This window comes from Amblyomma americanum, chromosome 4 (assembly GCF_052857255.1).
Source record: "Amblyomma americanum isolate KBUSLIRL-KWMA chromosome 4, ASM5285725v1, whole genome shotgun sequence".
Lineage (NCBI taxonomy): Eukaryota > Metazoa > Arthropoda > Arachnida > Ixodida > Ixodidae > Amblyomma > Amblyomma americanum.
The window spans coordinates 138821843-138848654 of NC_135500.1; the positions used below are offsets into that span (position 1 = coordinate 138821843).

Sequence of the window (26812 nt, forward strand, 5' to 3'; positions counted from 1 at the left end):
AAAAGGAATTTGCTGTCGCAATCCGTTTTAAGTGACATGCCCGGTCCGGCCATGGGGGCGCCACTCCGCTGTTAGGGTTGCCATCGATATTAACGTCGTCTATCGCCGTTGTCGGGCCCTAATGCCGGCTCCTTGCGTCACTTCACTGCCCTCCCGTTCCTTCATCTCTTTTTTTCGCTCTTATTTTGCCTTTCCCTGATTTCGTGCTTTTGGCTGGGCGTCTTTTTTATGCGTGTATGTGGTTTCTTTCGATTGCTCCCTTTCGTTCCGCCGTATCCGGATCTTTGATTAAATCTCGATTAAGCGTGATTCGCGCTCAGACGCGCCCAGCTTTCCACTTTCGCCCCGTGTCTTTAACTCCTCCCTTTGTTCGATTTCCTTTGCTCATTGTTGCCTTTTTATCTCCAAGGCGTTTTCCATTTATGGAACTGTAAGTATTGTAGACACGCACCGCTACATCCTGTCCTTACGCTGGATGGGTGTTCTTAGGTGTCTGTTTTTTTTTTATGCCTGTTTCTATAAATGGCTTCCTTTTCTTTTTATTCACTGGTCGTGTTAAGCACCGGCGATTCACGGCGGTGTTTCTACAAAAATGTAAGAAATGCGGAAAAAATAACCGGATACAAACGTGGCGGAAGATGCTTCCGAAGACGTCGTCTTTGATTCCTCGGCAGGGGACAGTGCGATCGATGCTCTGTGTTCGCACTGTTCTGCAACCTGTGTCCCCACTCTTTTCCTCCTTTCTTTTCAAAGCTTTTCTTATGTCATTCTCGCAAACTGCGCATATTTTTTTCGCAGCCGCTCTTATTTGGTCAGCTGTCTTTGAAATTGCTTTTCTGATCCTAGGATATGCGGTTTCTTTTTTAATTTTTCGATACGGTGTCATTTCTTATTTCCGCCTGCTAGGAGTGACATTAGGCGGTAAAGACGCCTAATGTAAACCAGGTACAACCGTGCAGGACACCTGGTGATACGGAGGGCACTGCTAGCTTAAGGCTATCATTTGGTTCAAGCCTTGTGGTGTTGCTATCAGCGTGGATAAAGTTACTGCATCCGAGCAATACCGAAATTCAGAAAAGTGACAGCTCACTGACTTTCAGTACTAGCGCCTGTGACGACAAGAGTTGGTGGTTGGTATAGAGTTGGGTAGAGTTGTGCGAACTGCCGCGTTCGTCTTTGTAGCAATAGCAATAAGTTCTATTTCGCAATATTTGGGCGTTTGATTTTCTGTCCACAAATTCAGCTAGACGTTTCCGACACAAATAATTGAGCTCTCCCGTTTGTTGTGTATAAGGCACGGAGCTCAATAAAGTACATAGGTTTAAAGGCATCACTCTCCATCACTGTTTTTTTTTTCTCGTATAAATTGTTACTCACCCACGATTTATATTGCAGTGCGCGAAACGATCCATGCAGTCGCTTACTCTATAATGAAGTGTTCATTCGTTTTTTCATTTCCTTTTTTCCTTCTGTCCTCTTCATTGTCCGAATAACCTCCCTGCGCTTCTGCATCTTTTTCATAATTCCTATCCCGATCGTTCATTGTTTCAGTTTTCATCTGATTCGTTTTTTTTTTCCTTTAGACCGCATCAAAATAAATACTACGCCTTAACTGATAACCTTCAAAGGTTCGACCGGTCATGAGTCTTCTCTGTTATTTTGTTGCTCATTATAAAGCCCCTCTAGAAACTGAATTTCATTGCTCAGGTTGACAATTAACACGCAGGAACTAATAAATATACTCAATTTCCTCTAAAAGAATCGTGAATAACATTGCGTCGGTTTTGTGTCGACATTTTTGAAACGAAACCTTCATAATAATAATAATAATTGGTTTTTTGGGGGAAGGAAATGGCGCAGTATCTGTCTCATATATCGTTGGACACCTGAACCGCGCCGTATGGAAAGGGATAAAGGAGGGAGTGAAAGAAGAAAGGAAGGAAGAGGTGCCGTAGTGGAGGGCTCCGGAATAATTTCGACCACCTGGGGATCTTTAACGTGCACTGACATCGCACAGCACACGGGCGCCTTAGCGTTTTTCCTCCATAAAAACGCAGCCGCCGCGGTCGGGTTCGAACCCGGGAACTCCGGATCAGTAGTCGAGCGCCCTAACCACTGAGCCACCGCGGCGGGGCAACACTGCGCTTGGTTTTCGAGAGGGCAGCGTCACTGCTGTCACGTGGTGTCCCATGGTAGGTCATGTGAACTACTGACGTCATCACAATCTGCCCAGCGTGGCAGGTGGCGACTGCCCCATCGGGTATTTCATCGACACTTTACAGACAATCCGTTCGGTCGTGTGTTTGGCGTTTATGAACGTAGCCATGCAAAGGACTCTTTCGATTCCCACCATGGTTAACAAAAGTCTAAACGTCAGTTAATTTTTTTTTATCGTGAACGTAGCTTGCTGACTGTGACAGCGATCTCGCGGCGTGTGCTGTATCACAGCTCACACGCTACTTGTGCGAAAGGAGAGAAAGCCTTCACTACAACCGCATCGTCAGCAGTCCGCACTGTCGCCGGTCCGTCATCAGCTGAGGAGCATCGCGTCACCGGGCGCGCGCGCTTCCAGCCAGGCCAGGGCAACTAGAGGGGTCGAAGATGGTGGGAGGCAGGGGTTAAGAAAAGGAAGGTGAGGAGGAGGAGGAGGAGGAAAGGGAAGTGGGCAGCGGGGGAGGGGATGCGGGAAGTGATCCGGTGCCCGCGCGGAATGACAAAACGTCCGCTCCGAGTGGATTAGCGCAAATCCGGGCTCCGTCTGCGCAAATCTCTGTCGCTAATGATGCCAGTCGCGTGGTAACAGCGGCGCCACCAGGTCCGCCATGAAGGATGACACAACGAAAACAACAACGCATCCACCACGCGGGTGAGAGAGGGAGATGCAGAAAGAGAGAGGGAGAGAGAGAGGGGCGCTAAACGCAGCCATCACGAGCGGATGTGACAGGTCTCGAGGTGGAAGAGGGAAGGAAGGTGCTCGGCGATCCGCGCGTCGCGACACTCTCGAGCTGACTCTGGCTGGCCCTGGCGGTCACAGACTGACGGGCGACGCTGCCCGCAATGCAAGCACGTTTCACCGCTGATGCCGCGGTTTGATGCGTGGGCTGAGAAGTGGCTGGAGTTGTTTCTGCGGCACAGGGCGGGTGGGTGACCAAGAGGAAATAGAAACTCAGTTGTTGACGCTAGCTGTCGAAAGTTGTGGGAAAGGGGTGATGAGCTTGCGCAAAACAAAAAAAAATATGAATAGAGGCTATTTTAACCAACGCAGATATAGAAAAACAAGGAGGAAAGATGGTTTTAGCACATACTTTCAACTATAGAGAGAGAGATTGAGAAAACCCTGAATTCGCTGAACGGCGCTCAGCTGGTCAATGCTCACAAACATAGACTTGCCAAGTTCTCTAGTCGAAGTGTTGTTCAGCGAACTGTTCAACATAAAGGAGCAGACTGCGGTCTCACATTTACGATTTTATTTATTTACAAATGAAATAAACAAAATAGACAATACATTTTAGTGCAGTCAAAGGCCGGGACCATTGATTTTTTTAATTTGAAAGAGGAACAAATGGTAAATTCGGTGAGAAAACATTGAGCACCGGCGCACAATTATCTGCATAAGCTTCCGTACTGAAATATGCCTCTGTGTTTCTTTTCCTCCGTGTGGGAACAAGAACAGATGCCACTGTTGTGATAAAGCCGTAAGAAACTTTCCGGCATGATGGCGTTTCTGGAATTCGCTACTTTTTGTTATCACTCACTGCACGTCTGTCCACATCGTAAGGAGAGTCGCGTGCCTATAACTAACGTTGAGGTATAGTGCTAATCTGAGAATGTATGGGAATCAACGCGAGCTCGGCGGAAAGCATCACCTTACTCACGCTGCTTTTTTGTTCTCTTGTTCAAACAGTTGCAGTCGCAAGTGTTGCAGACCCTTTACCGGCCACAATAATTTCCAAGAGCTAAAGGTGGCTCCATGTGACGCGAAACCACCACTTTTTCTCTCCCACTACTAATTTAGGCAGTCTTCCCTTGTAAAAATAACTCTATATATTGTCTATACTGTCCGTATAGACTCTATTGTCTTCCTATAGATATTTCCTTTTGTCTAGTGATAGTCTGTGGACTGTGTACAGGAAAAGTCTACTAAGAGTGTATGGCCATGAATCTGTAGATTGCATACAGGCCGTCTATAGGATTTCTCTTATGTATTATGCGAGTTTAATAATTTTTATATAGTAAGTCTATAAAATTTATAGGCAAAAATCAATAAACACTCTTTAGACTGTCTAAAGAAATTTTCTTTAGGGTTGAGCGCGCGGTCCAAGATGTTCAGACGCTCGGTTCTGCACGGCCCACAGCTGCTCTCAAAGCTTTCATTACAAGCGACCGCTTATGTATGCTTACTGCTTTTAATTTCTTCGTTTAATCTTTCCGCACAAGCCTCGACAGCATCGCCGACAGAAACGCCTTACAGTATACACATAATATCCCCCAGCGGTGTAGCAGGGGCAATGGGGCGGATACTCGCCGTAAGGTTTCTGGATCAAGGCCATGCGGCGTTATGTACAACATGGCGTCATCTGGCTTCCGTCCACGGGCGCTTCTAAAGCCCGATCGAGCGCGTTATAAACGAGGCCTAGGACCTCGTTAAGTGTCTTGAGCAGACTTGGTCTGCACGAACGCTACGCACACGCCATTGACCGCTTCGCATGCTTCGTTAGCTTGATGTCTCTGAAACTCGTCTCACGCGCTCCGTAGTGAACACCACGTCGTAAGCAAGCTAGGAACCTTTCATGCTTCCCCCTTTTCGCTCGGACCCTTGTTGGAGGGGTGCGTTTGATTCTTGTCTCTGTGTATTTTCGCGGTAGTGACCAACGCCACTAGAGCCCAGGGGCGCTTGGCCTCGCTATTTCTCTTCGGCGCCGCTGAATATAAGCTCGGGCAGCCGCATCGCTAATGAGAAAATAAAAGGGGCGTTTCTCCACAATGTTACCAAGTTGGGTCACAACACGCTGTTTCGAGCATGACGGACTTCTTCGTCAGCTATTCTGCTGCTCAAGCCTATAATTTGTCTATAAACTATGCTCTATGGCAAGGATGACGACAAGCTTCCATTGACGCGGTTAGTTAGGGAAATGACGTAATAACATAGCACATGTGATTAGATCAGACGCGTGGGTTTTGTTTTTTTTTTCAACTGTTCGCATTTCGTAAAATAGGGCTGTGTACCTTACTTGGAGCTCGGAGAAATAGTACATCCCGCATTGCAGTGATCCGGGTGATAAGGGCTGCGGAGCCTTTTTATCCGGTAAGAGACCACTTTTATATCAACGCTGAAGATTTGTTTGCGGAAAACGTATGCGTTGTTTGCGTCGCAAAATAAATAAGACAAGTTGCGTGCGGCTGCTGCGTAGTGGAATTTACGCGATTGCTTCCAGGATGTGCTGCATGCTTGTTATTGTTCTCTCATGGGTGGAACGTATTCCTGCATGTATTCTGGCAGGTATTGTAGAAAGTATTCTGGCCTGATGTATTCTGACACGATGTCAAGTTGAGCCGCAGATTGCCGTAGCTGCCGCATCGAGTCAGGTGGCTCGTATACAGAGCAGTTTCGGCGTTGGCGTACTGTTACTGTAGGACCAAATTACTGTTCTATAACTTTTTATGTGTTTAAACATTCTCCGTAATAGTGAAAATAAACTGCGCACGTCAACAGGAGCAAAAGAAATGCCAGAGACAGGTTCCGACTGAATGCGCCTAATCACGGTGACGTCCGCTGAGGTTATCAGTGTAATGACTTCACCGCCTCACGACGCTAGCATCCTACGAGGACATATTTAGACCGCAAACCGGTGTCAAATGCGCCCTCACCTTAACACGTCCCATTAAACCCTGCCCAACTTACCTTGTCCTCCCTAAGTGCCCGAGCCACTTTTTAAATAATATTTTTAGTAATTAGAGAAGATAAACAATCCTCTGAACAAACGGTGTTTGACGTCACAACCTCACGTGTCCACTTTTTATTATTGTCATTTTTCTGTGTTTAACAAAAAAGCGCAGGCAAACCCACCGCGTTGTGCTACAATACGCCGTGGGATCACCCACTTTCTCCAGTGTGGTTGGTCATTAATTCTCCCATCGCAAAGGAACCAGAACTAAAAGTGTCCTAAACACTGACGTCTATTAATGCAAATCCAGCATGTTTTGTTATACAAGTGCAGAATTGAAAAAAAGAAAAAAGTTAGGCGCGCATATGAAAACCAGTCATGTCCCGAGATACCTTCTGCTTTGGTCAGATTTCGCTGGTCTAGCTCCAATGAATCCTAACGAACTCTTACACGAATCTAGGAGTCTTACTAAATTCTTCATTTCTGGCTAATCTTTGGTCCTGATGTTTGGATCAGGGGTAAGTATCCTTACGCTGCGTTACCAGTCTAACTGTGGGGAGCTTTGCTACAAACATCGAGCCGAAGTGCTCCAAAGTCTTGATTTAAGATAAGCAGATAACATAATCCAAGTCGGCGGGGCGGAACGGATGCTGCTATGCGTATCAGAATAGTGAACTTGACGCGCGTAAAAAGTTGACCCAGAGCGAGGAATGCAGGCGGTATCAATGAGCTGCATTATTCCGAGTAGCAGAGGAGCCTATCTGCAAGGCTTTGGCGCTCCGAAAGCCGCACACAACGATTCACATTCGCTCCCTATTTCCACTGATGGGTTACTCACAAAAATAGAAACGCTGAGGGTTTCCAAAGGCCAGCTCGTATTTTCTGGGCACGGTATGAAAGATTCACATTCGCACATCAGCGGCGATGAAGAGTGCTGCCGTTGGAATGGTCCGAGCGCTTCGTACGACAATCATTTCGTCCTTGAAACCATTTATTATAGCTCGCTATTGTGTTTCACATAGAACGTATGTCGAGTGTCACATTGCGTGTGCGTTTTCTGGAGCGGATTTTTTTTTTAAACAGAGGCAGTTCTGTTATGTCTGCACATATGTGTGCAGTCATGTGTGCACACGCTTTTTATTTCAGCAGAGTTAACTTCGGATAAGCTACGCTTGTGACGAGAAGACTTGCGCATGCGAAATTTGGCACAAATATTGTTTAGTGTCACAACAAAACGAGAAATTTTAGCAGCAGTCAGAGAAACATTAGAGCCATGCGCGCTAATTCGGCGTATAATTTGAACGCGCTCTGAGCTCGGTAAGGGGCTTATAGTTTGCACCGCAGAGCGCGGAACGATTTGGAGTGACTATAAGGCTTCGCCTGCGCCGTGAAAAACTGCGCAATATGCGGGCGCCGAAAAAACAAAAATGACGATGCACAATAAAGACACGATATTTAACAGCACCCCCTGCAGCGAAATGCCATACAAAAAATTAATAGCAACGGAGGGAGCTTGCCAGGGAATACGGTCTGCAGTAATTCACCACTTCAGGAACAGCTGGTCAGAATAGCCGCCCCTCATGTACAAAATACGCGGCGAGTGCATTCGCGCCAAGGCACACACGCACACACAAAAATTTTCTAAACTCTCTCAACGCTCCAGGCTCAAGAATTTCGGTATGCCTGCTGCGGGTTAGAAAAACCGTTTTCGTTTTTAAAGGCTCCCCGTGCCCTGGAAATGAAAAAAATCAAAATGATTTTTTCAACACTCAACATGTTTTTTTTCTTAAAATTCTTGGCTTCCCTTTCTGCTGCCAAATCGGTTGAGCTGGCAAAAATTCCGTTACCTCGAAGCAATGCCTTAGATCTCGGCTTCCTGGTTGCCTTGTAGTTTTAACTCCTTTTTTTCGCGCTGTTTGGTTTGCTTTGATGTCAGGTTTTGAAACTTTCTACATTTCGTTTTCAATGACGCTGGGGCCGCCTACAGGCTAAATCGAGTGAAAAACGTGAATCAACATATGATAGACGAGGTTACGGGGGATACATTTTCTAGAGCAACCCTTCCTCTCCACTCCCCTCTCCCGCTTTCAAAGGTCCCGGGTAATTATTACCAGGTTGTTCACAATGCATTAAGCTTGTTTTAAACATTCCTGCTGAGCGCAATCCTTTCATTTTGTACTTTTCGCATTACGTGATTTTTTTTTTGTTTCAAACAACATTTTTCCCCCACTAAAATGGATACACAACAACCATAGTAAAAAAGCACCTTGCGTGGCACATTTTCTGGGCAGGCGATTAGGAAATGCTTCGCATACAATGCAGCTATAATCCTTCTCGAGTGCAGGCAGAAATCAAAGAAAGTTTTTACGAACAGCATTTTTTTTTCTAAGTGCGAATACAAAGCACGCACTTTGCTCTGGGGCCATTCAACTTTTTCTTCCGTTAACGAATTTATGATCTGCCTCACTTTCATCAACGCACATCGCATTTTCATCCCAAAGTAATGACTTCTTCTTTTTGGTTTTTAAGTTTCACAATATTTTCACTGTTGTGGGCAGTCACTTCTTATGGGCACTCATTTACTAGAAGTATGGGTTAAGCGCCGTCACCTCTGGTTAGTACCGTACATGCTGTTACCCCGAAAAGGTGTGGAAACAATGAAACGTAGTTCTAATGCTGTCTACGTAAAAGGTCGGTTACATTTAGCGGGAACACTAAAGCCTGCGGTTCTGCAGGTCGCGTGGCGTATGCTGTGGGTGCTACGGATCGACGGCGTGGTCATACAGCGTGACAAGTTCCACACTCTTAGACATAGCAAGAGCTGCACTACGCTCCCTGGAGCTGGCGAAGCACAAGCCGCCGAACCGTACATGCTGAAGTCTTCCCGCTAAGTGTGAGGGACTTTGTATCTGATGAACATGCGTCTCACTTTAGAACGTGGCAATTTAGTTGCGCTCTTGAACTATCACTATTTATAGCGCACAGTTGGTTAATTAGCACCAAGACTAAAATTTTAATAGCAGTTTAATAGCAGAAATCCTACATGCCCTCCTGAGACTAGGCAGTGAGAAGTTAGTCCTCTGCATTGGTGAGTGCGGTCACAGACTCAGCAGCCCTGCAGGCAGTTCTGTCGCATAAAATATCTTTATCAACTACTTTCTGAAGTTGTGGTCCTTTCTAGACGTCATGATAACAGTCGTATTGTTTTCTCTCATTCCTGAAACTCTAAAAAAAGTGGGAATTAATGAATACCCGTCTGACAGCAGCGCTAAAAGAACAAGCAAGCGAATTCACCTGCATTTCCAACGGCGGTAAAGCACTCGTAACCAGAAATGGGCATCCTCACGAGGGCGAGCCCTCATGAGGGCGTCCTCACCATACTCTCATGAGGACTTCACTCGGAGAGATGAGAGTGAGGGAGGATGGGCGCTTCAGAGTTCGTGAGGACGAGGGTGAGGGACGAAAGACATGGTGAGGTGAGGGCGAGTGAGGGATGCTATGATGAGGTGAGGGCAATGGAGGGAATATATGATGATGTGAGGTTGTGGGAAGGCAAGATGCACTGTCTGAGTGCGAGGGTGGTGGCCCGAACCGTACTCCGGGCTAACGTTTCTTGTCTGTGGAGCCCGTTATGAATTCCTATTTTGAAAGCGCTAGTTCTTAGGGTGAAGCTTCCCTGCGAAGACGTAATGTCTGCAGTCTGGAGGTACACGAGACGAACACGCAAGGCGGGGAGCCGCCCGCCTTCTCCGTCACCGCGATGTACTACACCGCTTACAGTGCTATGCCAAAAAAGCGCTATTCTAACTCAAAGATTCTATTTTTAAAAATTATTGTTAATGTCTTAGGTGAAACACCCTGTATAGTGCGTTAAAAAGGGGGCACTGGTCGGGCCGGGTGGGTGGCCGCCGGTCCAGCGGGAACAATGGTATCGGAATCAACATTTTCTTTATCAGCCCCGAGTCTGTTGGATGTTCAGAATGTAGAGTAAAACATGTAGAACCATACCTAGGAAGGCTGTTGAATTCGCAAGTTCTAAGCCTTGTTTGCCGGAACAAAGTTCGAAATCAGCTAAGTGTGGTTTCAAAGAACTGGCTGCGGCGCAAAAAATGTTTCGACGAAATTTCAATGTCAAATCAAAACCTGCTGACGGCGTGGGTGTGGAATTTTTTCATTCACACCTTGAGTAGTTCAGTACAGTTGTATCTTCTTTCTAATTTCTATTTTCGCTGGAGTTTAAGCATAGGAAAGCGGTGGCGCAATGTGGCGCAAATCAAAGCCTGCTGGCGGCGTGGGTGTGGAATTTTTTCATTCACACTGTGAGTAGTTCAGTACAGTCGTATCTTCTTTCTAATTTCTATTTTCGCTGGAGTTTAAGTATAGGAAAGCGGTGGCGCAAAGCCTACCACTGTAGTCTTACCATATAAATAAAGCAACAGCCTAACCATCTTGGTCTGAATCATCGCTCGCTCTGCCTTGCATTGTACGATGTGCTAAATAGGAGCATAACAGGAACATCTCTTGATTTATTTCTGTCCCTGGTGAGACCTGTGGCCACGTAATGGAGCGCCTTATTTTATGAACCAAATTTCTTGCAGGAATGATAGAGAATTTACACTCAGTGTCTGGATAATGCGTAGATGTGGAAGCAAAAAAATCGCGGGCGATTTAGCTTGGGGTTAACCACGAGTTGTCGTGCTCTAGAACCATTAACCGTGGTTTTGCATAGTCTATCCTGACTTTCTATGATTTTTTTCTGATCAGAACAGGCTTACTTCGGTTGATATACCATATGATGTAATTTTTCTTGACCTTGCATCATTTTAGACTTGTACTGCGGTAGAATTAGACATTCTCTACATTCACAGATCCCTGAGAGTCCTGATTCCGCTCCTTGCGCAGAGGTACAACAATCGAGCGGTGTGCCACTACCCTGCGATGGCAGGTGCTGCGATCAGTGGGCCTTGTGAGACCCCTGTTCCTGAGGAATCTCTCGGGACTAATCATTAACTGAACTGCCACGGAGGGCAGTTTGCTCACGATCCGGTGGGCAGCTTGTGATGACGTCACAACGTCACGTGACCAAGGTGGCCCACGTTCTAGAAGCAGGCTTCGGACAGACAGACTACCGCTTTTCGGCGGAGTGGAAGCGCTAGGACACTAAAATAGAAACCACAGGAATCGTTCACTTCAGATTCGGGGAGTTAGTGAATACCATTATTCAGTCCAAATGCTGCATTTTAGCGACCCATTTGATTTTGAAGTGGCCTGAATAATGTTTTATTTTAAGCGATTCCATAAAAGCCTCACTGCAGCAGAAAGCCGGCATCGCATATGGGGAAGACACTAAAGAAATAAACTTCATAGCTTGGGGAAGCGGGATCCGAAGCCGCGGCGGCGCTAAAAAAATTTGTTCCATTGGCCGGTGCTTCAGACCACTACGCCATCGCCACAACTTTGTTTTAGGCATGGTACTTATTACATCGAAAATGTATTATGTATGCATTAACTAAATTATTTACAAAGTATTCAGAAAACGCCACGAAACACATCGCAAAAAGAGCAACAGAGCACTAGACGCGAGGTAAGGGTGAGCACATCACCAAGAGAGAGTGCCACTCCGGTTTAAAGTAGGTCGGTTCCTACACTTAACTTTGATGAACAATCAGTTGGGATAAATTTCAACATCCTGCCTGTACGAACTGCCAAGCTCTCGAGCTGTGCTTTCATTCTCGTCGTCTTCGTAACTAGTACCCGCGTTCACGCGTGTTAAACTGCCTTCTCTTACGCTGTAGTTTGAAAGCGTGGTCTTCGTCACCTTCTATCCGTGCGCGTGAAAGCTTCATCAGACAAGCATGCAGGAAACCGCACGAAATTGGGGGAGATTAGAAGCAGGGAAATACCGAAGGCCCAGTGCTATCGGCCACCACCCCGGTCTTGATATTTGTGTACCCTGTGGAAGGAGTGCTGAAAACAGTAAAGATGTTCTGGTACACTGTAAAGCTACGCGTCAAGATATCAGGAACGAGATTTTCGCCTTCCAGGAGTTCCGGGTTGTAGAGATAGCGAAAGCGAACTTACCACATCGGCCGTATAGAGGCAAGGAAGAAAAGGATAGAATACAGGTGGCACAAAAAAAAAAGACATTTTGCACGAACCAACAGAGAAATCTAGACAATGTAGCTTAGAGCATGGGAAGATAATCACTTATAGAAAAGCGGGCCACAACCAAAATAGCAGTGTAAAAATGTATAAAATAAGAAAACAACAATTTCAAGCTGCGAGACAAGGTGGCGTTCGCTACCGCCCTGATTCCGAGGAGACGTCATTAAAGTCTGTACCCGCCGCGGTGGCTCAGTGGTTAGGGCGCTCGACTACTGATCCGGAGTTCCCGGGTTCGAGCCCGACCGCGGCGGCTGCGTTTTTATGGAGGAAAAACGCTAAGGCGCCCGTGTGCTGTGCGATGTCAGTGCGCGTTAAAGATACCCAGGTGGTCGAAATTATTCCGGAGCACTCCACTACGGCACCCCTTCCTTTCTTCTTTCACTCCCTCCTTTATCCCTTCCCTTACGGAGCGGCTCAGGTGTCCAACGATATATGAGACAAATACTGCGCCATTTCCTTTCCCCAAAAACCAATTATTATTATTACTCCTGCCTGTCAGCGCGTAGGAAGTTTGGATTGCGGTAGTTTGGATTGTGTCTCATCACCGACAAGCACGCACCACTCACTAAACGCGGTATCTGCATCGACCTCGCCTTCGAAGAGCGACCACCTCGTCAACAGTGTTGCGTACATAAGCAAGAACGTCACCGACCACAAATTTATTTTTTAGCGTCTATATAAACAACACGCACCAGCAAATGCTGATGAGTGTAGCATTTTAATCAAAGCGATGCTCTCATTATTTCCTCTCGTGGTGACGAAAGAAAAAATGTAGCAACAGCAGTAGGCAGCGAGAAGCAGCTCACGCTGAGTTCTTCGACATACCGAGCAGGGGTAAGCACTGGGCAACTTTTTGCGCACGCGCCAACTGCGCGTCGCAAGACTGCTAAGCCGCGCAACCTCGGCCGATAACACGTAATTGGCAACACTGCGTAGCGTTCGAGAGAAGCCACCAAATCGCGCGCCGGTCACGTATCTGTCGCTGCAATTGGAAGCAAATCAGGATTTTCTTTTATTCTCTCAGCCGCCATGTATGCTGTGTGTATCGCGTGTGTGCATTGTGAAATCGCCACTTTTTCAGAACCCGACCGCGGCGGCTGCGTTTTTATGGAGGAAAAACGCTAAGGCGCCCGTGTGCTGTGCGATGTCAGTGCACGTTAAAGATCCCCAGGTGGTCGAAATTATTCCGGAGCCCTCCACTTCGGCACCTCCTTCTTCCCTTCTTCTTTCATTCTCTCCCTTGTCCCTTCCCTTACGGCGCGGTTCAGGTGTCCAACGATATATGAGACAGATACTGCGCCATTTCCTTTCCACAACAACTAATTATTATTATTATTTTTCTGATAATTTGCTGCGAGTTTCAGTTATATATTTGTTAAAGGCGAATTGGCGCATTTCAAATCGCAGCTGGGATGCTTCTTCAGGTTCTCTAGTGAACTTAGTAAATAGTATATTTCAAAGAATGTGCTTGGTAACCGATCCTTCGACGTACTCATGTAGACACATTGATTTTGACGCACGTATTTTTTTTACCTTCGTGTCAAGTGTGTGTTCAAAAAGAAAAAAAATGTTATTTTCCAATCCCTTGACTACTAACTTCATTAATGCCGGTGTTTCGTCGCTAAAGCTTCTAATTATTTTTAACACATAGTCCGAAATTTTTAACACGCCTGCAGTTGGTTTTTTTTTTTCGTTGCACACCTAATAGGCTTCCGTGGGGCCGGCATAGGAATATTTAAAATAGAATATTTTTCTTTTCTGGCGAGAAATGGCGAGTGAAGTCGGAAATGGTTAAAGAACCGAATGCCGTGTTTTTAAGAATACTTCCGAAGCCAGAACTTGATGTAACGTAACTCTGAGTTTACTTCAAGTTACTCCGAGCTACTTTAGCCAGCGTTGGTGTATACAATCCAAGCCTCTCCGTCTTAAGCCTTCCGACATCTGCCTCCGGAAGAAAACACTTCTTGAGCATTGAATAAGGAGCGCAGGACGTGATTAGCTTAGCAGCCCGCCATGCTTCAGTTCTTCGTAAAAAGACATTCCGACAAGGGTTGAAAAATTGCGCCTCTTTTTCGGACACGACTCGAATGACCCCGCGAGTGGCTTCTCTTTCATTCGAGCCTACTGCGACCCGGAAAGGGGAAAAAGAAAAGAGAAAGGGGTCGGATATTCATTGGCCCCAGCATCGGCATAATTTTCAACTTAACGTCCATTGTATCGGCGATGAAGCGATACGTTACCGACAGGCCACAAGGCTTAGGAGCGCGCGCTGTCGCCAGGGCTTCACATGCCGCGGATCGGGGAGAGCGCTGGTGGCGCCGCACTCCAACGCGCATACTTTATGCGCAGTCGGGCCAAAACAAAGGCTCTCGAGGAAGTCTTTAAAACGGGAGAGATGCTTCCACTCCCGACGCCTCTTTTCCGTCTTTCTCTATCTCAGCCTCTTCCGCTTCGAAGTGAAGCGACTCAGAACGAGGCAGAGCGCGAGAGATTCTAGGGATAAGAATTGCCGGAAGTGTGACCCGAGGGAGGTGGGGACCATAACAAGCAGAAAAAAGGGAAGTTCTTTCCTTTCGCTTTTTTGTCCTTGATGCAATCGCATATTTCCCTTTGTCATTTGCTTCTGTTTCATCCCGCCTTCCTTAGTGTCAGAAAAATCCTCTCCTTTTCTTCGTCGGGAGCCAGCAGTGTGCCGACAGCCGCGCATCCGCTAAGAAGAAGTCGCTAAAAAAATACATAAGAGCAAAACTACGGCGACGCCGTATAAAAAGAGGAACCTAGCTATGGACATGTGAAAAGAAAGATTAAGCCAGAAACCACCGAATTGAAATCATTCGCTCTTACTTTAAAATTCAATTTCTTTCTCCCCTTTATTTTCCCCTTTTCCTAGGTCAGTTGAAAGGCCGCAGCCGCGGCGCCGTGTGCTCCTGCCGGGTCATTTACATATCGGTACGTGCTGGAACTGCTATGGCGAATATAGGGAAGCCGTGGGCGCGCGCTCGCTGGCTGAGAGGGCGCTCGCTGCGCGCATTGTGAATGCACATGAGCGTGCGCACGCTGGAAGATTCCCTTCGAACCTACTTTCTTTCCACCTTATTTTCCCTCCTTTCTCCATCTCCTCTTCTACTCCAGGAATTCTTCTCGCATGTGAAGATTTCTACAGAGTGAGTGAGAGAACAGTTTATTACTGCAGAAGCCTAGCGATCACGCGGATGAACGAATCTCTTCGTTGCTTGTCCTCGGTCTTTGGTGGCGGACACCAACCCAACGGAAAAGATGGCCACAAGTGAGCGGACAAGAACTTAAGGCCCGCTCTCTAGCGCTAGATTTTTTTTTGCTTCCTTGCGTTTTATTGTTCATTCCATCACTTTTCTCGCGGCCTCTCACCGCCGCAGTGTCCGCGCTCCGCTTTGGAAGCGTTGTGGCTCTGGCCAAATAATTTACGACCACGTATCATGAATCCGTAAGGAAGGATTTCATCTGATAAATGGAAGATATCTTGAGACTACCAGAACCCTCCTCCCTCCTCCTTCTTCCGTTGTCTTTAGGGAGCACCAGCTTTCGCCCTTCGAGCCATCTTGCCCTATTTTGCGTTTGACGTCATTCTTTTCTCTCGCCGGTGGTCTTCGCCGCTTATGCGGCGTCGGCGACGGGAACCCAGAAGCACGGATCGGCCGGCCTAGTTGCCGTTCTCGGCGTGCGTGTCTCATCACGTGACCCCTCCTGAGCTTCCTAATATCCCTACCCTCTTCCACCACGGAAAGCTCGCAGGAGGCGACCGCTGCTGTTGAATTATGGCCGCTGAATCTATGCACCACCACCGTTGTGGCTGCAAACTTCATGGTTTTCCTACCCGGCCAAACACAAGCGGAGTCGACCCATCAAGAAAGAAAAATCATCATAATAAATGTTATTGAGATAATAGCAACATGCATTAACTAACGCTAAATGCACCAGAGGCGGTGCTCGGGGTAGCTTAAAAACAAGTTTCGATCCAGGATCTTTGTGCTGAAAGACCTTAGTCCTATTCAGCATCTTCATTCTTTTTATTCTTTTTCTCTCTTTTTCTTTTGCATCCTCGAACGATGTTCGCAGCACTTACAGCTGCGCGCTGGGGAATCGCTCTGGACGCCACGTTTTGTATAGCCAGGCCTCATCCTGCTTGTTAACGCACAATTTCTGGGCCCTGCTGGGTCGTTTCATTCGCTATTCTTGATTCTTCAATTTTTCCCTCTCGGTGCATATATGAGAGGACCGTACATATGCGAAGGCATGCTGCACGTTTAGTATTTTTAAGGAGCTAACCGCGTCCAACGACCGCATCGTGTCTCCGCCTGCACTGCTCCCCTTTCTACTCGTGTCCCCGTTTCACCGCTTCCAACCCACCGCCACCCACCGCGGTGGCTCAGTGGTTAGGGCGCTCGGCTACTGATCCGGAGTTCCCGGGTTCGAACCTGACCGTGGCGGCTGCGTTTTTATGGAGGAAAAACGCTAAGCCGCCCGTGTGCTGTGCGATGTCAGTGCACGTTAAAGATCCCCAGGTGGTCGAAATTATTCCGGAGCCCTCCACTACGGCACCTCTCTCTTCCTTTCTTCTTTCACTCCCTCCTTTACCCTTCCCTTACGGCGCGGTTCAGGTGTCCAACGATATATGAGACAGATACTGCGCCATTTCCTTTCCCCCCAAAAAAACCAATTATTATTATTAACCCACCGCTCCTTTATATTTCTAAACATCCTCACTTTATCCTGGGTCATGTATGCATAGCAGGGCTCGATTGTGCACCTTTCTACAAGTGGTAGCGCATATAAACGCCCCCTCGCAAGACATTACGTCCACACCTTTTTCAAAATTCTTGCAGTATTTCCCAATTCTTTTACCTTACAGCGACACACAGCGGCAGTTGTAGGTAGGGCACAGATCAGGGTAGCTAGGGAGGAATAGAGATAAACAGGGGCATAGCTAAAGAAAAAAAAATAAGCGAGGAATATCGCTGAAGCCCAAGAAAGGGTAAAATATTATTTCGCTCTTATTTTCTGCTGGCACTAGAGTTAGCATGCGCTTCAGAGGTCTTTGAGAAAGGCTTGAAAAAATATATACATCAGCGAGTGTTAAGAAAGGCGTGCGGAAGCGCTTTCCCTATTTTCTTCGCCTCCATTATGCGAGAATCATGTCGAGAACTACTTTTTTTTATTCCCTCCATCGTTTCTTCCTATCCTCTCGAATACACCTTTTCTCCCTTCATCCTTCTTTCCTCCGGCACTATGCGCAATTCTTCCCTCAACTCTCCTGTTCCCCTGCTGTGCGTCTTGAAATCTTCCTTTTTTCCTGTTTTATAACTATTATTAGTATTATTATTGTTGAGTTCTCTTTACACGCACTGAAGAGAACCCCTATCCTTCGTCCCATAGCGTGCACACGAGAGAGCATTCCGTGGCGCTGCAAGGAAATAAAAATAAAATTCCAGGCATGCCGCTCGCTCGCTCTCTCGTCCGCTTGGCGGTGCAAGAGCGTTCCAAGCAATGAGCTTTTGAGCTGAAAGAAGAGCTAAGGAGCTGTGTTCGCCGCGAGATTAAATTCTGAGCGGGCCCCTCGGTTTGTATGTGTAACGGCGGGAGCGCGCCAGCTCGCCTTACTCCGCTCCCGCCGCCACCAGGGACCAGCTGTCATTTGGCCTCCGAGGCCCCTCCTTTCTTCATTTTGCTTTCCCTCAGCTTCCCTATTTCCTCCCCATACCGAGCCCGCCTCTTCCCTAGCACATGCTTCACCTCTTCGTTTCCCTTATACTCCATTATGCGTCGGCGGCGGCCTGTTGGCTGTTTACCACTCTTCCGGCTTTATACGGGTTGGTGTAGCCCGACACCTTGCGTAATTTTTACTTTTTCCTTCTTTTTTATCTTTTTGTCCTCCGTCTCTCTCTTTCTTCATTCCTCTCCTTTCATTCTTCATCACTCGGCGCTAGTTGCCAATTGCGTCGACTTCTGCATGTGTGAAATTGGCGGATGGAATCAACAAGTAGGACCCACTCGCCTGCTACTCTAAGGGAAGCATAAAGCTTCGTTAGGGATGCAGGACGAGCGGCTCCCTGAATTCAGCGTTGACTGCTGGAGTAGTAGCTGCTAATGGGGAAGTCAGACTCTCGACGGCAAATTGCTTTTTGGCTTAGCGGCGCAATATTCTAGCAAGCTGAGCGTTGAGTCCTGCAAGTGGCTCCAAAAACCAGGGAATTCGATGGCTGACAAGAGTGCTGCGCAATAAAGCCGAATTCCAAGGCCGTTTTGGACGTCCAGAATTTTGTACATCGGCCTTGTTCCTCTTACCGGCGAGCTACGTGTAGGTACGGTTACTCGAATCTTACTCGAATCGTCTTTCGAAAGTGTGGCGGGGATATTCGACACCTTGGACGGAAGCCTTTCTCTTCTTCAAGCGTGGCCGAAATTGATCACGCGAGTAGATTTTTTTTGTCTTCCTGAATTCAGTGAGTCGAAGCGTGAGAGCTTGGTTCTTGAACACGCTGACGCAGTTGAGGCGAAATTTGGAGCACGCTTAACGCTCGCCTTGAAAGTCGCCCAGATAGGCGAGCCCTTGTCAGTTAATGCGCACAAAGGTTGGACTCTAACCACATTCCAACCGTGAAAACTTCGTCAGAGAACAGGAATGGGGGCTTTATCCCGACTTATTATTAAATTTTTCAACGATTTTTTTCTCTGTTGAGGTGCTGTCTGCGGCGTGAGGTCCTCTAGCCGAGCTTTTCGGGCAGTTGAGTTCGAAGATAGCGCGCCGTGATGTGAATTCGGAATTGTGAGAGGGCGCGTTTTACGTTACTGGCGGTTTCACGAAAGGTGGTGTTCGATGTCTTGGTTTTATTCCCGCCTTCTTCGTTTGCCGAAGTGGAGTTCAGTGATGCATCACGAAACGGGCACGCTTACATGACCCAAATTGAAACATATCAGGGATCCCCACATGGTAAGTGAAGCGCGCCGAAGTTCATATCTTTGCATTCCTATATTCCTGTAGCTTTATTTCCATTTCATTTTTATGATACCGGAGGCAAATCTCAGTGCTTTCTAATAGTGTCATATTTATGGCGAGAAATTCACAAGGGGAATTGAACCATCTGACAAAGGAAAGGAGAGGGCCTAGACGCATATCGTCAATAGCTGACCGCTCGTGCAAGGAGCAACGTTGCTGAAGTTAGAGTAGTAAGCGAACACCATAAAAAGCAGCGCACACAAAAAACTCACAAGACGATTGCGACTATGTAACGCAAGATTTAGCGATATTTTATTTTGGGGGATATTTTCAGGTAGAAAAGATGCAGTGACCTGATATAGCACTGGAGTAGGGGTCAAGTGATGCACCCTTGCATTGGCAGGCGTGGCGTTTTTAAAACAGAGCCACCCGTAGGCTTTTTCGACCCAGGTTGAACGTGATATAACGTGGGTGCGTTATAGACTGGTGGGTGCGTTAATGACATCCAAGTTATGACCGGTCGGTGCTATCCACCCGCACCCACCGGTTACGCCAACGGCGACGACAAAGCGAAAGCCAGGCACGGGCGCATAACAGCTATCGCTGTAACATGACGTAATGCAATACGCACTGAGAAAAATAAAGCAACTCGTAGCCAGCCCAAATAGCGAAAGTTACAACCGGTCTGCATAATTGAGGCAGTTTGTGACACAGCACTTGCTCTAAATGTAGTGCGTGTGATATTCATGGAAGTTTCCGCGGTTTACTTGTCAGCAATAAAAGGGCTAAAGAAAGGGTCAGGGGAGAGCGAGAGAAAAGTGAAGAATGGCAGGCTGTTCTTAGTTTTTCTTTTAAATTTCTCCTATCTCGGTAAATACCCTTTCGGAGCAAATCTGCCTCCATTCTTCGGCGCCAGCCGACATGCACTCAATCACGCTTGAGAGTTTTATGCAAAGACGGCACTGGCAGGAATGCCGCAACGCGCGCTTAATACCCGCTTTATTTTACTTTTCCTTCTCTCTTTCTGTCTCTCTTTAGAACCGTAAAGAGCGGGAAATAAAGTAACGCTCCAGCTTTCCGCGCGCTTCTCCGCTTCCTCTCCTCCCTATTAGCATCCCGTGCTTCCCGAACGAGGAAACGCGGCCCACGCGCATTTCAAGTCAGCCGCAGAAGGCGGGAACAAGAAGACGAACGTCGAAAGCATCCGCTTACTTATCTTGCGTGGCGGCTTCTGTCCCGACTGTTTGCTCCAAAGAGCTTCCCAGCCCGCGCTTCTCGACACGGCGGAGTGAGCAGCAAATGTAAAAGACCGAGGTAAAGAAAACAGAGCACGAAACCAAGCTATGCAGTTAATTTGCTTAAAGGGTACACATCCTCTCGTTCTCCTTAATTTATTTGGTTCGTATTTCAATATTTGTTACGTGTAGATGGCGAGGAGGAGAGCATCGGTAGCGAAAAGGATGATGGAAAAAGCGATAGTAACCAGAAAGAGGGACAGCACTGTATTTACAGCTTACATCGTCGCAAACAACGTGTCGTGCCGAGCATGCTTCCTTGCAATCAGCGAAGAACCAAGGGTGGGTCTAAGGAGGTTATACCCAACGTCCTGGTTTCACGTGATTTCTTTTGTTTTTCTTACGTTGTCCTGAGCGCGGAAAGGCAGTAACAGAGGGCTGTTCGTGACGTCACAGCTTACGCTCCCTAGCTTGCTCGCGAGCTCGGTTTGTGTCCCAGAACTCGCGTTTCCTGCGCTTGCACGCCACGGCATCTATAGTCGCTGCATTGCAGGTCCCTTTTGTCCGCTATTGCACGCGCACAGAGCCCGAAGCGCTGGTGTCTCTTCCTTTCTTTGCGTCTGCACGGAGTCGCTGGCTTCCCCTCCGTACAAGCGTAGCCGGGCTTTTTTTACGACCGATGTTCTCGCGCGGTATAACGGAAAAGCGGCTGCCGCTGCAGACACGGTAAGAGCAGCAGTAGCGCACTGCACGCCTCTGCCAGCGCAACTTTTGCGTCCGTTACCGCCGCTCCCGCTGCGCAGCTACTTCCACGCCAAGCAGCAGGGACACACGCCATGCCAGCAGAGTTCGTCTTTACTACTGGCTCTTTTTTTTTCCGTCCAGCCCCCTGCAAATAATTTGTTGTTGGTTTTCGTGTTGCGCTACGAGCCCGCAAGCCAGCCGTTATATAGTCTATTCAATTCACCATCTAGTTTTGTCTGTCTTGGAAAGCGAGGAATTTCCAGGCATAGCGAAGAGTGGGTGGGTGGATGGGAGGCGGGGGGGGGGGGGGGGGATAAAACAGCACATGACGCTCATTTCCAAAGGCTTTTCTATGTAGCGTGCTTGTTATCCGGGCGCTCGGCCAACGCTATCTGGCTCGCTAACTCGCGCGTTCACTTCGTGCCAGCCCGGCCCGTGTATATCACCGCGTCCCCCGAGGGTTAGTGCACGCCACAGCGTGCCTGCCGCGGCAACGCGGACGGCCTCGCTCTGCACAGCCCAGCCAGCCTTATTCCATTCCTCCGACTGCCTAGTAGTGGGCGCAGACCGAAGAACGACTCCGCTGCTGCAGAGAGCACAGTTTGCCGCGTGCTGTGTCCGGCCTCGGGGCAATACGAGGGCCCCGACTATGTTGCTTTTCACTATGCCATATCCCGCGTAATGCGTTGCCATGTGTCTCTCGTTTTCTCCTTGCGCTTTTGTTTCTTGTTTTTGTTTTTTGTCGTTGTTCATGTACTCGCAGTCGCTGAGACTTACGCAAGAATAAAAAACGAAGGTGTGCTCGTTTTATTTAAGGGCTTGCTGCTTCTAGCTTCGCGCAGCCCGGTGGAGAGCGGCGTCCGCGGACGTTTAGGAGTCATTCGAGCGAGTTTAGAAAGGCCAGGCGGAGATGGCTGCTTTGAGAATAACAGCACGGTTCCCCGCGAAATGCTACCACATCCGGTGTGCTCAGGGCACAACATCAGACTGCGGGTACTCTGTATTTGACGGGGTTAAAGGCAAATACCTTTTGCGGAAACTTGCCCTTTGGTGAAGCGGTGGACGCGTGGGCACCGTAGATGAAGGACCGCGGTAAGGGCTGTTCACTTACCATTCGAAACTGTGCTTGAGGACAAAGTTGAGTTCCATTTCTGTCGCAGTCCCTAAAAGGCTTAAAAAGAGTGACAACCACAAGAAATTACGGATCGCAATCAACGAAAAGTAGACAGAAAGCGCCTCCTCTACGGGCGCGGGAGTCTCTAAGTGTACCGATGTGTGCCAGGCGGGTACACGAGTACTTCCGGCCGTCACCAAATATGTCATGTTCACCCACAACGAATGTAATTAACGGACGTGATAAATTTATCTTGTATACCTCGCCTCCACGTAAACTTACGTCTTGCCCTGTCAGCAAACTCTTTCTTCCGTGCATTTACGAGGCCGTAATACCAGCGCAGCGGCCCTTCGGGGACAATTGATTTGAAGATGTGCACAAGTTTAAAATTGCTTTGTGCATTCAATACATCAGTGTTGAATAGATAGGTGCTACCAAATTTCACAAACAGGAAACAAAGATTTAACCTATCTTTCAAGGAGTAAATGTTCACTCTTTGTGTGTGGGAGACAGCTATAACAGCGAAATCACTAAGCAAGTCTGATGCTCACAACTGAAGCCGTGAGAAAGATGTTTTTCTACAGAACTTAAAGCAAGGTGTGGCAGCTCTTACGAAATGAAGTTTTCCTCGAATTAGAGTGGTTTTTTTTTTGGAGCGGGGGGGGGGGGGGGGGAAGGCAGTATAAATTACACTCCTAGAAGGAGTAAAGATCCGGTTTAACCGACAGCTCTTCGATTTCAGCGCCGCATTTATGATTGGCAGCCACTTGTTACTGCCCCTGACTGCTGCAACACTGTCAACAAAAGGAACTCTCTACAATTTACGATCCCTATTGGGAATGTAGCGGTATAAACGCTGCACACACCGTCACCTATGCCCAGAATGATTAAATACTCTGACCGGCATCACGATTTCTCCTGCACCCAGTCGTCTTGGAAAAATCGCATTGTGACAAAGGGGAACGTCTGATATTTTTTTCTTCGCCTCGCGGTACTTAACAAAGGAACACAGGCAAGCTATGCGAGAAACTCTACTTGCGGCGTAGGCCGTCCCTCCCAATGAGTGGCTCCGCATCACAATGGGTAAGCGAACAAAAGTGTAGTCCCATCGCGAAGCCAGCAGTGGAACTAGCATTGAAACGAAGGATGCGCTGCCTGGAGTTACTGAAATGAAAACCGCTGAGAACTTCCACTAACCGCTGCTCTGTAAACGTAGGTGATAACGGGTATACGGAAAGTGTCGCCCAATTACTTGCATTTTCAGCATTCATTCCAGTATGAAGGAGGCGTACAGTTTGCTCCATTTGCTTGAAAGAGCCAAGTGACACTACGGGCAGATATGTGATACCTAAGCAACGAAGAAAAAAGTGAGCGACATGAAAGGAGGCGACAGGGTTAGGAGGGAGAAATGGAGCCAGCCGAGCATGTGCCAGCGCCGGTGCCTCCAGTGGTGGTGGCAGCCACGATGGCAGCCATTTCGAGGTCCCGATCAATCTTTATTGCCTCTCGGCGGTCTTTAATAAGGGCGGTTTACGATCGCCGCCACGTTCTCGCGATCGGCTCCGCTCCTTGTTTGCTCTCTGCGTCCGCAGGAAAGAAGCGCCCGGGCTGTGTACAGCGCCACCTTAACGGCGAGGATGGCACTGCTGCCGAACAGGAAAGTCGGCAAGGGTGGCTTCTAGGCTGTTAACCGCCTCCGTCGCTGGCTGAGGCATGATGCTCCTGCTGCGGACGTGTGTGTGGACACTGCGTGTTTTCTTTTGTGTCCTTCAAGGTCGCCCCGTGCGACAAACAAAATAGATAGGCGGTTGTGGTCGTAAACGGAAGCAGTACAGCGGGTGTAGGATGCAACAACAAATTGTAACAAACTGGAGCATCCTTGTAACACTCTGTTCCAGTCATCAATTTACGTATTGGTCTTCGTTCCCTTCCACCGTCGTATGCCGCTGTTCTCTTCGATGCCATCTCCTTGGTTTTGCTTCATTTCCACTGAAACGTTCGCAGCGGTAGTTGGAGGCTTCATTTCCTGGAAACCGTAGTTGCATGGCTTAGTCATATAGCAAGAATTCGATGTCTGCTTTTTAATCGTTTTTTGATCGAACCGGAAACAGAAGAGCTGTTATTTCTTTACTCGGGACTGAACTTTCGTGCCCGGGCGTTTATCAACGTTTCATTCGATGTTTTGCGTGTATTCTGTGTGCAGTGCGGCGGCAGCACTGTGTGGGTTTTGTGCGCCTAGTCTAAGACGTGAGCGTGACACGAGAACTTGGGAAGGGTGTTTTTGTGCTTGACTTGCGTGAACTTTACTCTAATGGCCTTGAAGACCTAATGTAGTGGCGCTCACTTTACTATCAAGTTACGAAAAGCGGAGCACTAGAGCAATAGATGAATCGACTGAGGAGAATCCTGCCAGGGATTTAGTTCACACCGCAACAATGAACTCTTAACTGCTAGTTAGGACAAATATTATAAAAGTTACTTTAGAAACAGCGTCCTTTAATTGACCAACACTTCGCAGTTTCAAAAGTGACTTAAAAAATAGACACCTTGCACGAACTATTCAGCGCTAAAGCACGAAATTATCCAATGCACCACGCAGAGAAGAAAAAAATCTAAAAAGGTTGTGAAACAAAGAATGAAGTAGACCCGTAAAGAAACAAAAAACAAGAGAAGAAATTTATTTTATGCTGCTCCGCTGCCTCATTTTCATCAGCTGCTCTCGGCGTTGGCCACTGAGAATTTTAGTTCTCTAAGAAGAGGGTGACAGTCGGTGACGGGCGAACAAGTGTACGGTGCAGGTGCATCGGAATATGCAGACTATTAGGTAGGGAACTTTTTCTCTCTAGCTTTGCTTCCGTACATGCTCGTCGCCAAGAGATCATCTTGTTTTATCTTTATTTGAGAAACGTTTACGCTTCAAAACCCTAGTGCTTATTTCTTCCTGATGTGGCTAACTTTCCAGACCTGCGTCGCTTTGCAGTCGCGACTAACCGCACTCGATATGTAGTTTTGAGCATACGCTTTCATTTCGGCGTCTTTTATTAGAAGACTTAACAAGTTGACCACTGGTTTTACAGCACGTAAATGCCAGAAAAAAAAATTATACACCCAAAAATCTGTTGGATACCAGGCTGACCGTGCCATTATTCAACCAAAGAATGATGAGAGGCATAAATCAAGTTTAAGCCATATATTGGATAGTGACGCTCATATCATGGCCGTATATTTTGGCTCAAAATAATTTTACGCGGTGGAAAAAGAGAGAAAGTGTTTAAGGCAATAAATATTTTGACCTGGCAGCTTCTGATTCCCGGACTGCACTCAGTCGACCGAACTATAAATCCTTCAGCATCCACAACTCGTCAAGAAACTCCCGGAGTCGGTTTATCGGATGGCGGGTAGTAAACTTTGCAATTTATGCCCCCAACACAATGCGAACGACTGAGTAAAAATGTCTCGCATATTTCTAAAAAGGGCCAACATCACTGCTACGTCTATATTGCGATTAAGTGCACTGGAGTACATCTCTTTTCAAGGCGGCTTTCGACATGACTCGTTCCGAATCTCTGCCTTTACTTGTCAAGCCGTTTTCTGTTATTAGATTTGAACTTGAATTGTCAGCGCACACCTAGTGTCTTAAAGAGTGGCTTCACTTCCTTTTTAGTTTTTTTACTCATATTCCGGAGACGTCTTTTGCCGTTTCAACAAAATATGCGCTCTTATATAAAAAGTGCGCCTATAAAAATTGTTAGTGCGGTGGCCCATTCATTGATATCCTTGTATATTCCACGCGTGAGGTTTCATGAATTATGCACCAGAGCCGAAATTTTTCTTTGCAAAGTTTTCTATAAACAACGACAAGCATGATAAGCTTCGTCGTTTGCATGAACAGTTGGTTTTCTTAAAGCAGCGCACTCTTGAATAAAATCTAACCATATTCGCGTCATGTGCGAATAGAAATTTCTAAAGCGAAGTCTGCGTGGTAGGTAAGCTAGCTCAGAACTCACCCGTTTCTGCAATTCATTTGCATAATCCTGAACTTCACTCTTAGATTATTCAAAATGCATCCCCTCCAACAACTGCCCCTGTAGCCTTAATAGAGTTGGTAAGAGGAGTTTACTCATCGCGTTTCCATTCCTTTTCAAATATTACGCTGTGAATGTGGCCCTGTGATGCATTTTATCATATTGTTACTTTATCTAAAACAGAGTTATATAGAAGAGTAACAAGTAAACAGGAGTATGTTATGCTTTACTGTCATTTTTGTACTTTGATTTAAATACGTGCTGTGCCAGGTATGTGTTTTCAAGCATATGAAGAAGACGTCAGTGACGCTTTCGTAATGAAGTGAGACGCGCAGCAACAAGTGCAGGGAGAAATTACAAGTGAAGACTGTTAAATCTGTGACTGGACGCTATTTCAGCCAATCAGGGCTAAAGGCTGTATGATATTTTTTTCATGGAGAAAATGTGATTTTCATTAAGTCTGAAGAGGATGTTTTATCGTAGTACTAGTGGCGTAAGAAAACCGAAAGAACACACAATTTTATATAGGTGCTGATGCGTAACTACAGGTAAATATAGCCTGGTGGTGGCGTCGAAGCCCAGCATTCGCCTGTTATGCACACGAATGAATGACATTCACCTACGCAGACCTGGTGAGTGTTCTGTATTTCGTATATTTCAATACATGCATC

The 26812-nt window shown here is 47.2% G+C and overlaps 1 protein-coding gene across 1 annotated transcript in view; it reads left to right on the forward strand.

Annotated features, from left to right (window-relative positions):
• The window catches only part of Octalpha2R (alpha2-adrenergic-like octopamine receptor), a 619288-nt gene that overhangs the window by 21708 nt on the left and 570768 nt on the right, over positions 1–26812 (forward strand). The window contains exon 2 of the mRNA XM_077661821.1: positions 14941–14999. The gene's annotated coding sequence lies outside the window, so the exon portion shown is untranslated. The remainder of the gene's footprint in view (positions 1–14940; positions 15000–26812) is intronic.